At 32.6% G+C, this 9,910-nt stretch overlaps 1 pseudogene; it reads left to right on the top strand.

Moving 5' to 3' along the window:
- The first annotated feature begins 27 nt into the window (after nucleotides 1-27).
- On the top strand, nucleotides 28-576 carry LOC149224564 (photosystem I chlorophyll a/b-binding protein 3-1, chloroplastic pseudogene; annotated as a pseudogene).
- The last annotated feature ends 9,334 nt before the right edge of the window (nucleotides 577-9,910 follow it).

Genomic DNA, 9,910 nt, shown 5'->3' with positions numbered 1-9,910 from the left:
TTGGCACAACCTGGTGTGGCATATAGGATGCTAGGTTGGCTCACTTATGGATAAATCATCAACAGGCGATATACAATGTTGTGTGTAGTTGGATCCATTGCTCCTAAAATCCTAGGGAAAATTGGGCTAATCCCATAGGAGACCACACTTCCTAAGTTCCGAACTGGTGTCATTCCTCCAATAGGGACATATGATTACTGGGCTGACCCTTTCCCTCTTTTTGTGCTAGATATTTCCCTGATAGGATTTGTAGAACACAGAAGATTACGTGATGAAAGAAACCTAGGATCGATGCGAAAACTATATTTATTGGGATTTGAGAAATACTTGGGTGGTTTGGGTAATCCCTACCCTGAAGGTCCCTTATTCAATCCTGTGGGATTAGGTAACAACAATAAGTCCATGAAATTTTGTACACTGAAGGAGGTAAAGAATGGAAGGCTTGTGATATTGACTATCTTGGGTTATTTGATTCAGGGCCTTGTTACCAAAGTTGGGCCATTTCAGAACCTCTTGGATCATTTGGCTGATCCAATAAAAAACAACATTCTCACGAACCTGAAGATCGATTCCTAGGCCAAAAATGTAGAAGGAATTACAATTTCCTTTGGCTTTGACTGGTTCATGTCGATTCATGTTTTGAATATATTCTATGATGAACCTTCAGTATCTATAAAATGGCCATGTAAAAATAAAAGGATGTGCATGGATCTTTGTTAAGTATATTTAAGCCAACTACTTATTTTTGTTTATTTGAATACCTTTACTCTGTGTCAAGGGTCACGTTCATGTTTAACAATCTTAATATTTATGAAATGTGTAATGAAACATATCAAATTCTGTTGCAAAGTGATATTCATTTATCATCAACTCTAGTCATTGCTATTACAATAATATATTGTAGATTAGATCTAATCAGTAATTACAACAACATTAAGTGCCTTCGACACAACTTGGTGTTGCCTATAGGATGTAAACATAGTTGGTTGTAAGTCAGTCTGCACAAAAATCCATAATATTTAGCCTAGGTAATCACTAGAGTCAACCCAACACAAAATCCAAGCAATAGTATGCTTTGTTATTTTCAGAGTTGTTATAAGTTATAAAGATTTAAAACTCACATATATCATGCCTGTATCATATGTTCTTCCTTTCTTGAAGTAGTCCACTATAACCTTCCCATTCTGAGTGTCTTCACCATGAAGGTTAATATTTTGAAGCACTTGCTAACTGCAGAAACCAATACAAGTGTTTGTTCTTTTGTGATACAGGGGCACATTACTGTAATGATGCCACCAATAGGTAAATGGAAGTGAATCCTAAAAGGTCCTCATAATACTATCTCATATGTCCAGAATATCAACTAACAAGGGTTGTGTGTTAACACATAACACTAACAATTTCTTAGAATATTATTATAAAAACGTAAACTTTGAAACAAGAACTAATACTGTTACCCGTTTCATACAGATAGCAAAAAAGTGACCCAATTTTGAAAAGGGGCGATGCAGACCATGCATTTTTTTAGAGCATAGTTTTTGGCACTTTAAATAACCGATACGATTACCCATTTCATAGAGGTAGCAAAAAAGTGACCTGATTTTGAAAAGTGGTGATGTAGAATACACTTCTTTTTTTCCGGAGCATATTTTTGACACTTTAAATTTTCTTTTGTATCAAATATAAAATTTTGTTTTTAAATGTTAGTGATTTTCATGCTGATTTTGAAACGTGTTGATGCAACATACCTTTTTTCTTTAGAGAGCTTATTTCTCACACTTTAACATTTAATATGTCCAATTTTTTTGAAATCATGATTACTTAACAAATTTTCAAGTTTCAGAGTTTAGACTTCTGTGATCCATATTAATAATAACAAATTCTTTCGGAAAAAATCACATAGGAGAAATATCGTCGACGCATTTCGAATCATCCAGTGTGTTTCATCTTCAAGAGAATTTTCAAGTTGTTTTACTTTTCTTTTTTTAAATGTTGATTACTTAAAAATATATAGAAAAAGACAAAAAAACCATAAAAAATGTAAAAAAAAATCATCTCATAAATCACAAAAGAATTTGGAAAAGAAAAACAAAATTAAAAGCAAAAAAACTATAAAATTAAGTAAGTAAAAATTTAAAAACACATTAACAAAAATTAGAAAAAGAAAATAAAATTAACAACAAACTCGATTAAAAAATAAATAGAAAATTAACAAATAAAATAAATAAATAAAAAACTACTAAAATTAAGATTAAAAACATTTAAAAAAATAAAACAAAAAAAAAAATAAAAAAACAAAAAAAAAACTTAAATTATAAACAAGAAAAACCAAAAAAATATGAAAATTTAAAATATATATGTATATTAAAATAAAAAAGGAAATTCAAAAAACATTTAAAGTTAAAAAGAAATATCTATTTTTCATTTAAAAAAAAAAACTTTTAAATTTTTTCTCTAAGCCTATATTTTTTTATTTAAAAACAAAAAAAAAATTTAAATTAAAAAGAGAACATATATAGGTTTGATTGAAAAAAATTAAATTAAATTAAAAAGAAAAAAATTATGCCCAATTTTTTTTTTTTTCAATAACAAACATTTAATATTTGTTTTTTCAAATAGGACTTTTTTATTTTAAAAGAAAAAAAATAAAATAAAATTCAATTAATTTATAAGCATTTTTTATATTTTTTAAAATAAACTTTAAAAAGAAATTTAAACAAATTAATTTTAAAAATTGTAAAGAAATTAAAATTTTAAACTTTAATTAATTTTAAAAAAATTTAAACAAATGTTTTTTAATTAAAAAAAAAATTGATTCACGGCCAACCACCCATGGTGGTTCTTCCATGGGCGGAGGGGCCACATGCAGCCTCCTCCACCCAGGACCGCGCCACCACGGGCAGTCGGGCGATTTCGGAAATCGCCCCTCCACCATGCAGCCCCTCTGCCCACGGTCGCGCCACCATGGGTGGCCGAACGATGGTGGGGCAATTCCCGGAATCGTCCCGCCACCACCTGGCCGCCCGTGGGGGCGCGGCCGTGGGCAGAGGAGGCTAGCGGGGTAATTCTCAAAATCGCTCCGCTGCCACTCGGCTGCCCGTGGTGGCGTGGCCGTGGGTAGAGGAGGCTGTAGCCTCCTCTGCCCACGGCTACACCACCACAAGTGGCCGGGCGGCAGCAGGGCAATTCCTAGAATAATATAAACACCTTTCATGTCCTTGGGGTCAATAGGATCCTTCACAGATCTGAGGGACTTACAAATGGTGTTAAGAGGTCTAAAGGCTGCGGGGACATTATGCTTCTTAAGAATCCTCACAATCCTATTTTTTTTAGATCTAGTTTGTTTTTAATTTTAATTTTTTGTTTTTGTTTTTTTTAATGTTTATTAAATTTTTCTATTTTTACACATATATATATATATATCTCTTCTATATTTTTGTTTTGTTTTGTTTTTTTCCAATTTCTTTTATGGCTTACAAGATAATTTTTTTTTTTAATATGTTTTTCTTACTATTTATTTGTTTATAATTTTTTAGTTTTTTAATTCTTATATTTTATAGGTTAATTTTGTTTTTTTTTAACAGTTTTATGATTGACTTCTTTTTTGTTAAGTTTTGTTTTTTTTTTTTGTCTTTTTTTATATATTTGATTTTCTTTTGTTTGGTTTTTTTTTTTTTTTAATATATTTTAATTTACATTTTGTTATTATTTTAAACTTTTTTTGTTTTGTGTTTTTTCATTGTTTTTTTTTATATGTTTTCATTATTCTTTTGAAATTTTAATGTTTTTCAGAGTCATGATAAAATATTTTATGCCATTATTTCGAAATGTTGAAAATTTGCCCTCGAAAAAAAAAGTGTTATTCCAGTGTCAACACTTTTCGTTTTGAGGGTGTTTTTTGCACAAAATTTACCGTTGAAAAAAAAAGAAGTGTTATTCGAACATCAACACTTTTCATTTTCAGGGTGTTTTTTGCAAATTTTTATTTGAACATCGACACTTCTTGTTTTGAGGGTGTTTTTTGGACAATTTTTGCACAAAAAATCGATTTTTGCCACCATTTTTTGAACATTTTGAAAATTTACCCTAGAAAAAAAAAGGTGTTATTCTAGCATCAACACTTTTTGTTTTTAGCACAATTTTTGATGTTTTTACAGGGTTTTTTGGCCAGAGTTCTCGTTTTGAGTTTATAGTTCCCGTTTCAAAGTTTACATTGTTTTATGTTTAGTAGCACTAATAACCTCAAAACTATCTTCCACCATATTAAAATGTACAAGCACTGGTGAATACTTTGTAGACAATGTGCTTACATATTATTTCCATGAACTATTCAAATACTATTTCACTCAAGCATTGCAAAAGGTTATGGGCTTAATCCATGTGATTAACATTGCTATTTCAAAAACCTTCAATCTTAGAGCTCAACATCAACTTTGATCTACATGATAATGAACCAAAATAACACATTAATAATGACATTGAATAAGGAATTGAACAAAATACCTTTCATTCTAAGGAAAGTTTTCTTCACTGAGTGGGCACACCCATCACAATGCAAATGAACCCTGAGCACAGTGGTTAGCATAACTAGCTACATAAAGAGAGTGGGCTTTTTTCAAAATTTCATCCATTACAACATCTTCAAGAACATAAATCATGCAAACTAACAAATATTCAATGTACATATAAATCGGGCATGTCTTTGACACACTTCTTGACCTTTCTACCACAACCTTCAAAATGCATGTCCACCTCTATCACAACTATGAGAGGCCTATATTCCTTCTTAACACCCCACCCTTCTTTTCTTCCTTCTTCTCCTTCTTATCTTCACTCTTTCATTCTTACATAGACCACCATTTTTTGTTCAAAATATCCTCAAAATTTCTGAAACGATTGAGTGAACCAACAAAAAATGCAGATCTCAATGCACAACAAGCCAAATTCACCAGACTCAAAGCAAAAAACAAAAACACTGGATGTGCCATTTATTTATGATTGTTCAAAGTTTTCTAGAAAATTTGAGGAATCTATCCAATACATGGTTCCAAAGATTTATATCACCACCAAAGAGCATAGAGTTAGGTCACGATTTAAATCGATGGTATTTCACATCACTCATGAAACTCATATATCAAGATGACATATAGTTTCAAGAGGTACAGTTGTCGTGTGAGGCATGCTAGATGGTAGAAGCTCATGCAAAACCATTGCTTCTTTAGAACTTCTCTGCACCAAAAATACTAGACTCTACATGGGTTTTTTAATATCATATTTGTAGCATTATGCTAAGAGACCCAATGTGTTCTCTTTACTCAAAGTACAATCCTAACTTCTTTTGCATCCGAGGAAATTGAATGGTCATATTTCCTATTTGGAATAATATCATATAATTATTTTACCCTCCAGAAAAATCACATAAGACAGATGTAATCGCATATTATATACTTTACTTATTATTGTCTACAACTTATTTAATGTATCAAGGTGAGCTTAATCCTATAGATCCTACCAAATATTGTTGCAGATATCTGACTGACTTGTTAATATTATTGATACATTAGAAAATGACTAGTTCTTAGGGTTTGCAGGTATCTATTTTGTTATAGAGTTTGGATTTTCCATTTTTGTTATTGTATATATTTTTCCAAAGTCACCAGGACCTACACTTAGCCCTGCCTATTTTTGCAAGAAAAAACATACATGAGCATGTCATTGAAAGACTTGAAACTTGATGGTGGTTAACAACAATTTGATTTCACCAACTTAGTTAAGCACGAGCTGACATTTTTCATTTTTTTATTATCCAATATTGGTTTCAGTTCTCCAGTGTAGTTTATGCTATAATTATGAACAACATAATTGTGAAGTTGTTAGCTCCCTATAATACTAGTGTATTCCCTTATTATTATTGTCATTTTAGCCCCTTATTGTTATTTTTGTGCCCATGTTGTCCCCATATTTTTATTAGTGTGCCCCATAGAAGCCCACTATTGTTATTGTTGTGCCCTTACATTATTATTGTTATGTTGACTTTGACTATACTGTGACCTCTTAGACTCCTATATATAGAAAAGAGGTCTGTCATTTGTGTAATGTAAAGGAGGCTTCCCCCTCGAAGAGGCTGATTTTGAAGTCGTTTCTCTATCTTTTCTTCTATTTTGTGAGTCTATTGCATAACAATCGGTACCATAGGTTTCGATTCTAGGGTTTTTCTGCTTCAAACAGGTCAGCGTGGAATTTTTGCTATAACTTTTTTCTACGACGTTTTAGAAGATAAAATTAAAACCCACTTGAGATGAAATAATGATGAACCTTGGATATGAATTTCAGATCTTGTCTCGTTATATTTTTAGAGATATGATCCAAGGAAGTTAGGGTTTTTGCAGGCTCCTGAATAATATCTCAAACAGATGACTTGGGGAAAATCGTCATAAATTTTTCTCTGAGCGTCAGATTGAAATTTCGTAAAAAGGTACAGAAAGAGAATGAACTATAGTTTTATGTGTATTAGTTTAATGTCCGAAGGTTGAAATATTCACATGTGGCACGTCGTACAAGTTCGCTCTACTGAACCATTCTATAATAAGGTCATCGTGGGAGATTTGGAATAAATATTTATTGGAGAATCCAATCTTGATTAGACCTATGGGCTTGGAAAGAGGACTTAGAGGGCTACCATAGAACGAAATATCATACATTGGAGATCCGAAATTACATAGATACAATAGATTCAATATCTAGCTCCTACAAGGCGAAAAAATGTGTGTAGTATTTTTAGAATTTTGCATAAGTTTGGTTTGAAAAATTAGTTTGAAGGAATTCAAAGGACACAGTGAAGCATAATTATAATTAATTGATGCTGCGAAGAAAGAAAATGCAAACACCTATTAAGCAACCTAAAATCTCTAGCATGACGCGTGAAGAAGAGGAAGAAATGCAACATGATATATCAAAATTACGAGACCAAGTGCAACAAATTTCACTCTCACAAAAAGTAACAGAAGCTAAGATGGATGGTTTAAAGAAAGGCGTGGAAGTTAAGATGGATGTTTTAAAGAATGGCGTGGAAGCTAAGATTAATGGTGTGGAATCTAAAATGGATGGCGCATGGAAGCTAAGATGGATGGTATAGAATCAAAACTTAAGGGAAACATGGAAGATTTGAAGATAGATTTGACAAAGTTGTTACAAGAAATGCTTACTAATGGTGAAAGGGTAGAAAAGGACACTTATGATGAGAAAAAAAGAAATGGTAATCATGATTTCATAGACTCTAACGTTTGATTGAAGACCCACCATGTTTCGAAGATCAATATGAGGAAGTTTGATGCAAGGATCCTGTAACATGGATACTACAAATGGAGAAATATTTCGATCTCCATAATGTGAAAAACACACAAAATGTACGCATTGCAACTTTATATTTGGAACCCAACCAGTTTGTATCATATTGATGGCTTTGCTCTCGTAAACAAATTGTCACTTGGGTAATTTTTATGGAAGAAACGATAGCACATTTTGAGGATAAAAAAAGAAACACTTTTTTTAGCTAATTGATAAATCTCAAAGAAAAAGGTTCAATAGTGGAGCGCATTGAGGACTTCCAAAAATTGAATAAGGGTAAAATATATTCTATAGGAGCATAGGATTGATGTGTTCATAGGGACATTAAAGGATAACATCCAACATGAGGTTCGACTTTGGGATCCTGATTCATTGGAGAAGGCATTCAGGTTGTCAAGAAAAATTGAAAGAAAAATTGAAAGAAAAATTATGGCAACAAGGAAGCCTACCAATCACAACTATAAAAATGGAAGTGTTGTTGTCCCTAGCCTTCCACAACCTACAAGGTTGACAACACAACAATTGGAAGAAAAAAGAGAAAAAGGGCTTTGTTACAGTTGTGATAGAAAATACACTAAAGGTCATAAGTGTGTCGAGAAGAAATTATTTTACATAGATTGTGAATAGGAAGAAGAAAAGGAACAAGAAATATCAAAAGAAGAGGCAGGAATAAAGCCTAGAGAAAGAAGAAATGAATCCGACCATATCTTGTAATGATTTTGCCAGAATAACCACTCCTCAAACTATCAAGATAGAAGGACATATCAAGAGGAAAAAGGTAATAGTGTTGATTGATTCGGGCAGTGCCCATAATTTTATTCACTGTAAGATAGCGAAGCAATTGAATTGCTTCCTATATCAAGCACTAGAGTGTCAAGGGATGGTTGCAAATGGAAGAACCATAAATTGCTCTAGAAAGTTCCATAATATCAAACTATCCATGGGCGTTTATGTGTTGAATAGTCCCTTGATTTTCATTCCAATGGGTGGTGCCAATGTTGTACTAGGAGTCCAATGGCTACAATATTTGGGTACAATAACTTTCAATTTTCAAGAACTCTTCTTGAAAAAAAATTCAGAAGGAAAGGAATTTGAACTAAGGGGTATCAAAAGAAAATCGGGAAAGATAATCATCTCTAACGACATGACAAATCTTCTAAATAAAGAACAATGTGGCATAATTGCACAATTATGTTCGCTAGAAGTTCCCACGTCAAAGTTATCTATTTCTCTAGATATCCAAAAAGTATTGGACAATCATTCCAAGGTATTTGATACTCCCAAAGGCCTCCCACCTATTCGTGATCATGATCATGCTATTAATTTGATTCCAAGAAGTGTCCCTCCAAACATAAGGTCTTACATATATCTCTATGCCCAAAAGAGCGAAATTGAATGTATGGTTGCAAAAATGCTAGAGGCTAGTATAATTCAACCTAGTCAAAGTTCTTTCTCTTCTCTAGTAGTATTAGTGTACAATATGGATGGATCATGGCGCATGTGTCCAGATTATATGGAGCTCAACAAAGATCACTGTTAAAGATACATTTCCCATTCCTTTCAATGATGAATTATTGGATGATTGCATGGATCAATTTACTTCATTAAGTTGGACCTTCATTCAGGATATCATCAAATCAGAATGAAGACTGAAGACATTTTGAAAACAACATTTAGAACTCATGAGGGTCATTATGAATTTTTTTTCATGCCTTTTGGCCTTACCAATGCACCTTCTACATTTCAAGGTTTGATGAATTCTATTTTCAAACCCTTCCTTAAGAAATTGTGTTAACATTTTCTGATGATATATTAATCTACAACAAGTCTTGGAAGGATCATGTTCAACATTTTTATAGAGTGCTCAAACTATTGGAGGAGAAACAATTATATGCAAAAATCTCCAAATGTTTCTTTGGAGTACAAGAGGTGGAATATTTGGGTCATATTGTATCTCATGAAGGTTTTAAGGTAGACCCTAGCAAAATTAAAGCCATTAAGGAATGGAAAATCCCCACATCCCTAAAGCATCTACGAGGATTTCTCTGGTTGACATGGTATTATCGCAAGTTTGTTAAGAATTATGGGAGAATAACAACACCTCTAATAACATTACTGAAGAAATATGCATTTTCTTGGACTCCAGAAGCAACAAAAGCCTTTGAACATCTTAAAGAGGAAATGTGCCAAGCGTCGGTCTTAGCTACGCCAGACTTCACAAAAACATTTTCTGTGGAATGTGATTTCTCAAGAAATGGAATTTGTGTTGTTTTAATGCAAGAAGAAAGACCCAATTATTTCAAAAGTCATCCAATCAAAGGAAAGAATTTACACAAAGCTATTTATGAGAAGTAAATGTTGGCAATACTACATGCACTTAAGAAATGGCGACCTTACCTAATGGGAAGACACTTCAAGGCAAAAACGGATCATGATAGTCTTAAATGCTTTTTAGAATAAAGATTATCTTCATAAGAGTAGCAAAAATGGGTCACAAAGATGTTGGGTTATGGCTTTGAAATCATCTACAAAAAAGGGAAGCAGAATGTTGTTGCAGATGCAC

The sequence above is a fragment of the Pinus tabuliformis genome, chromosome Q (assembly GCF_031772625.1).
Source record: "Pinus tabuliformis cultivar Carrire ecotype Pingquan chromosome Q, CPIR1, whole genome shotgun sequence".
Classification (NCBI taxonomy): Eukaryota; Viridiplantae; Streptophyta; class Pinopsida; order Pinales; family Pinaceae; genus Pinus; species Pinus tabuliformis.
Note: the sequence above shows the minus strand (reverse complement) of the source record. Positions and strands in the feature narration are given on the sequence as shown.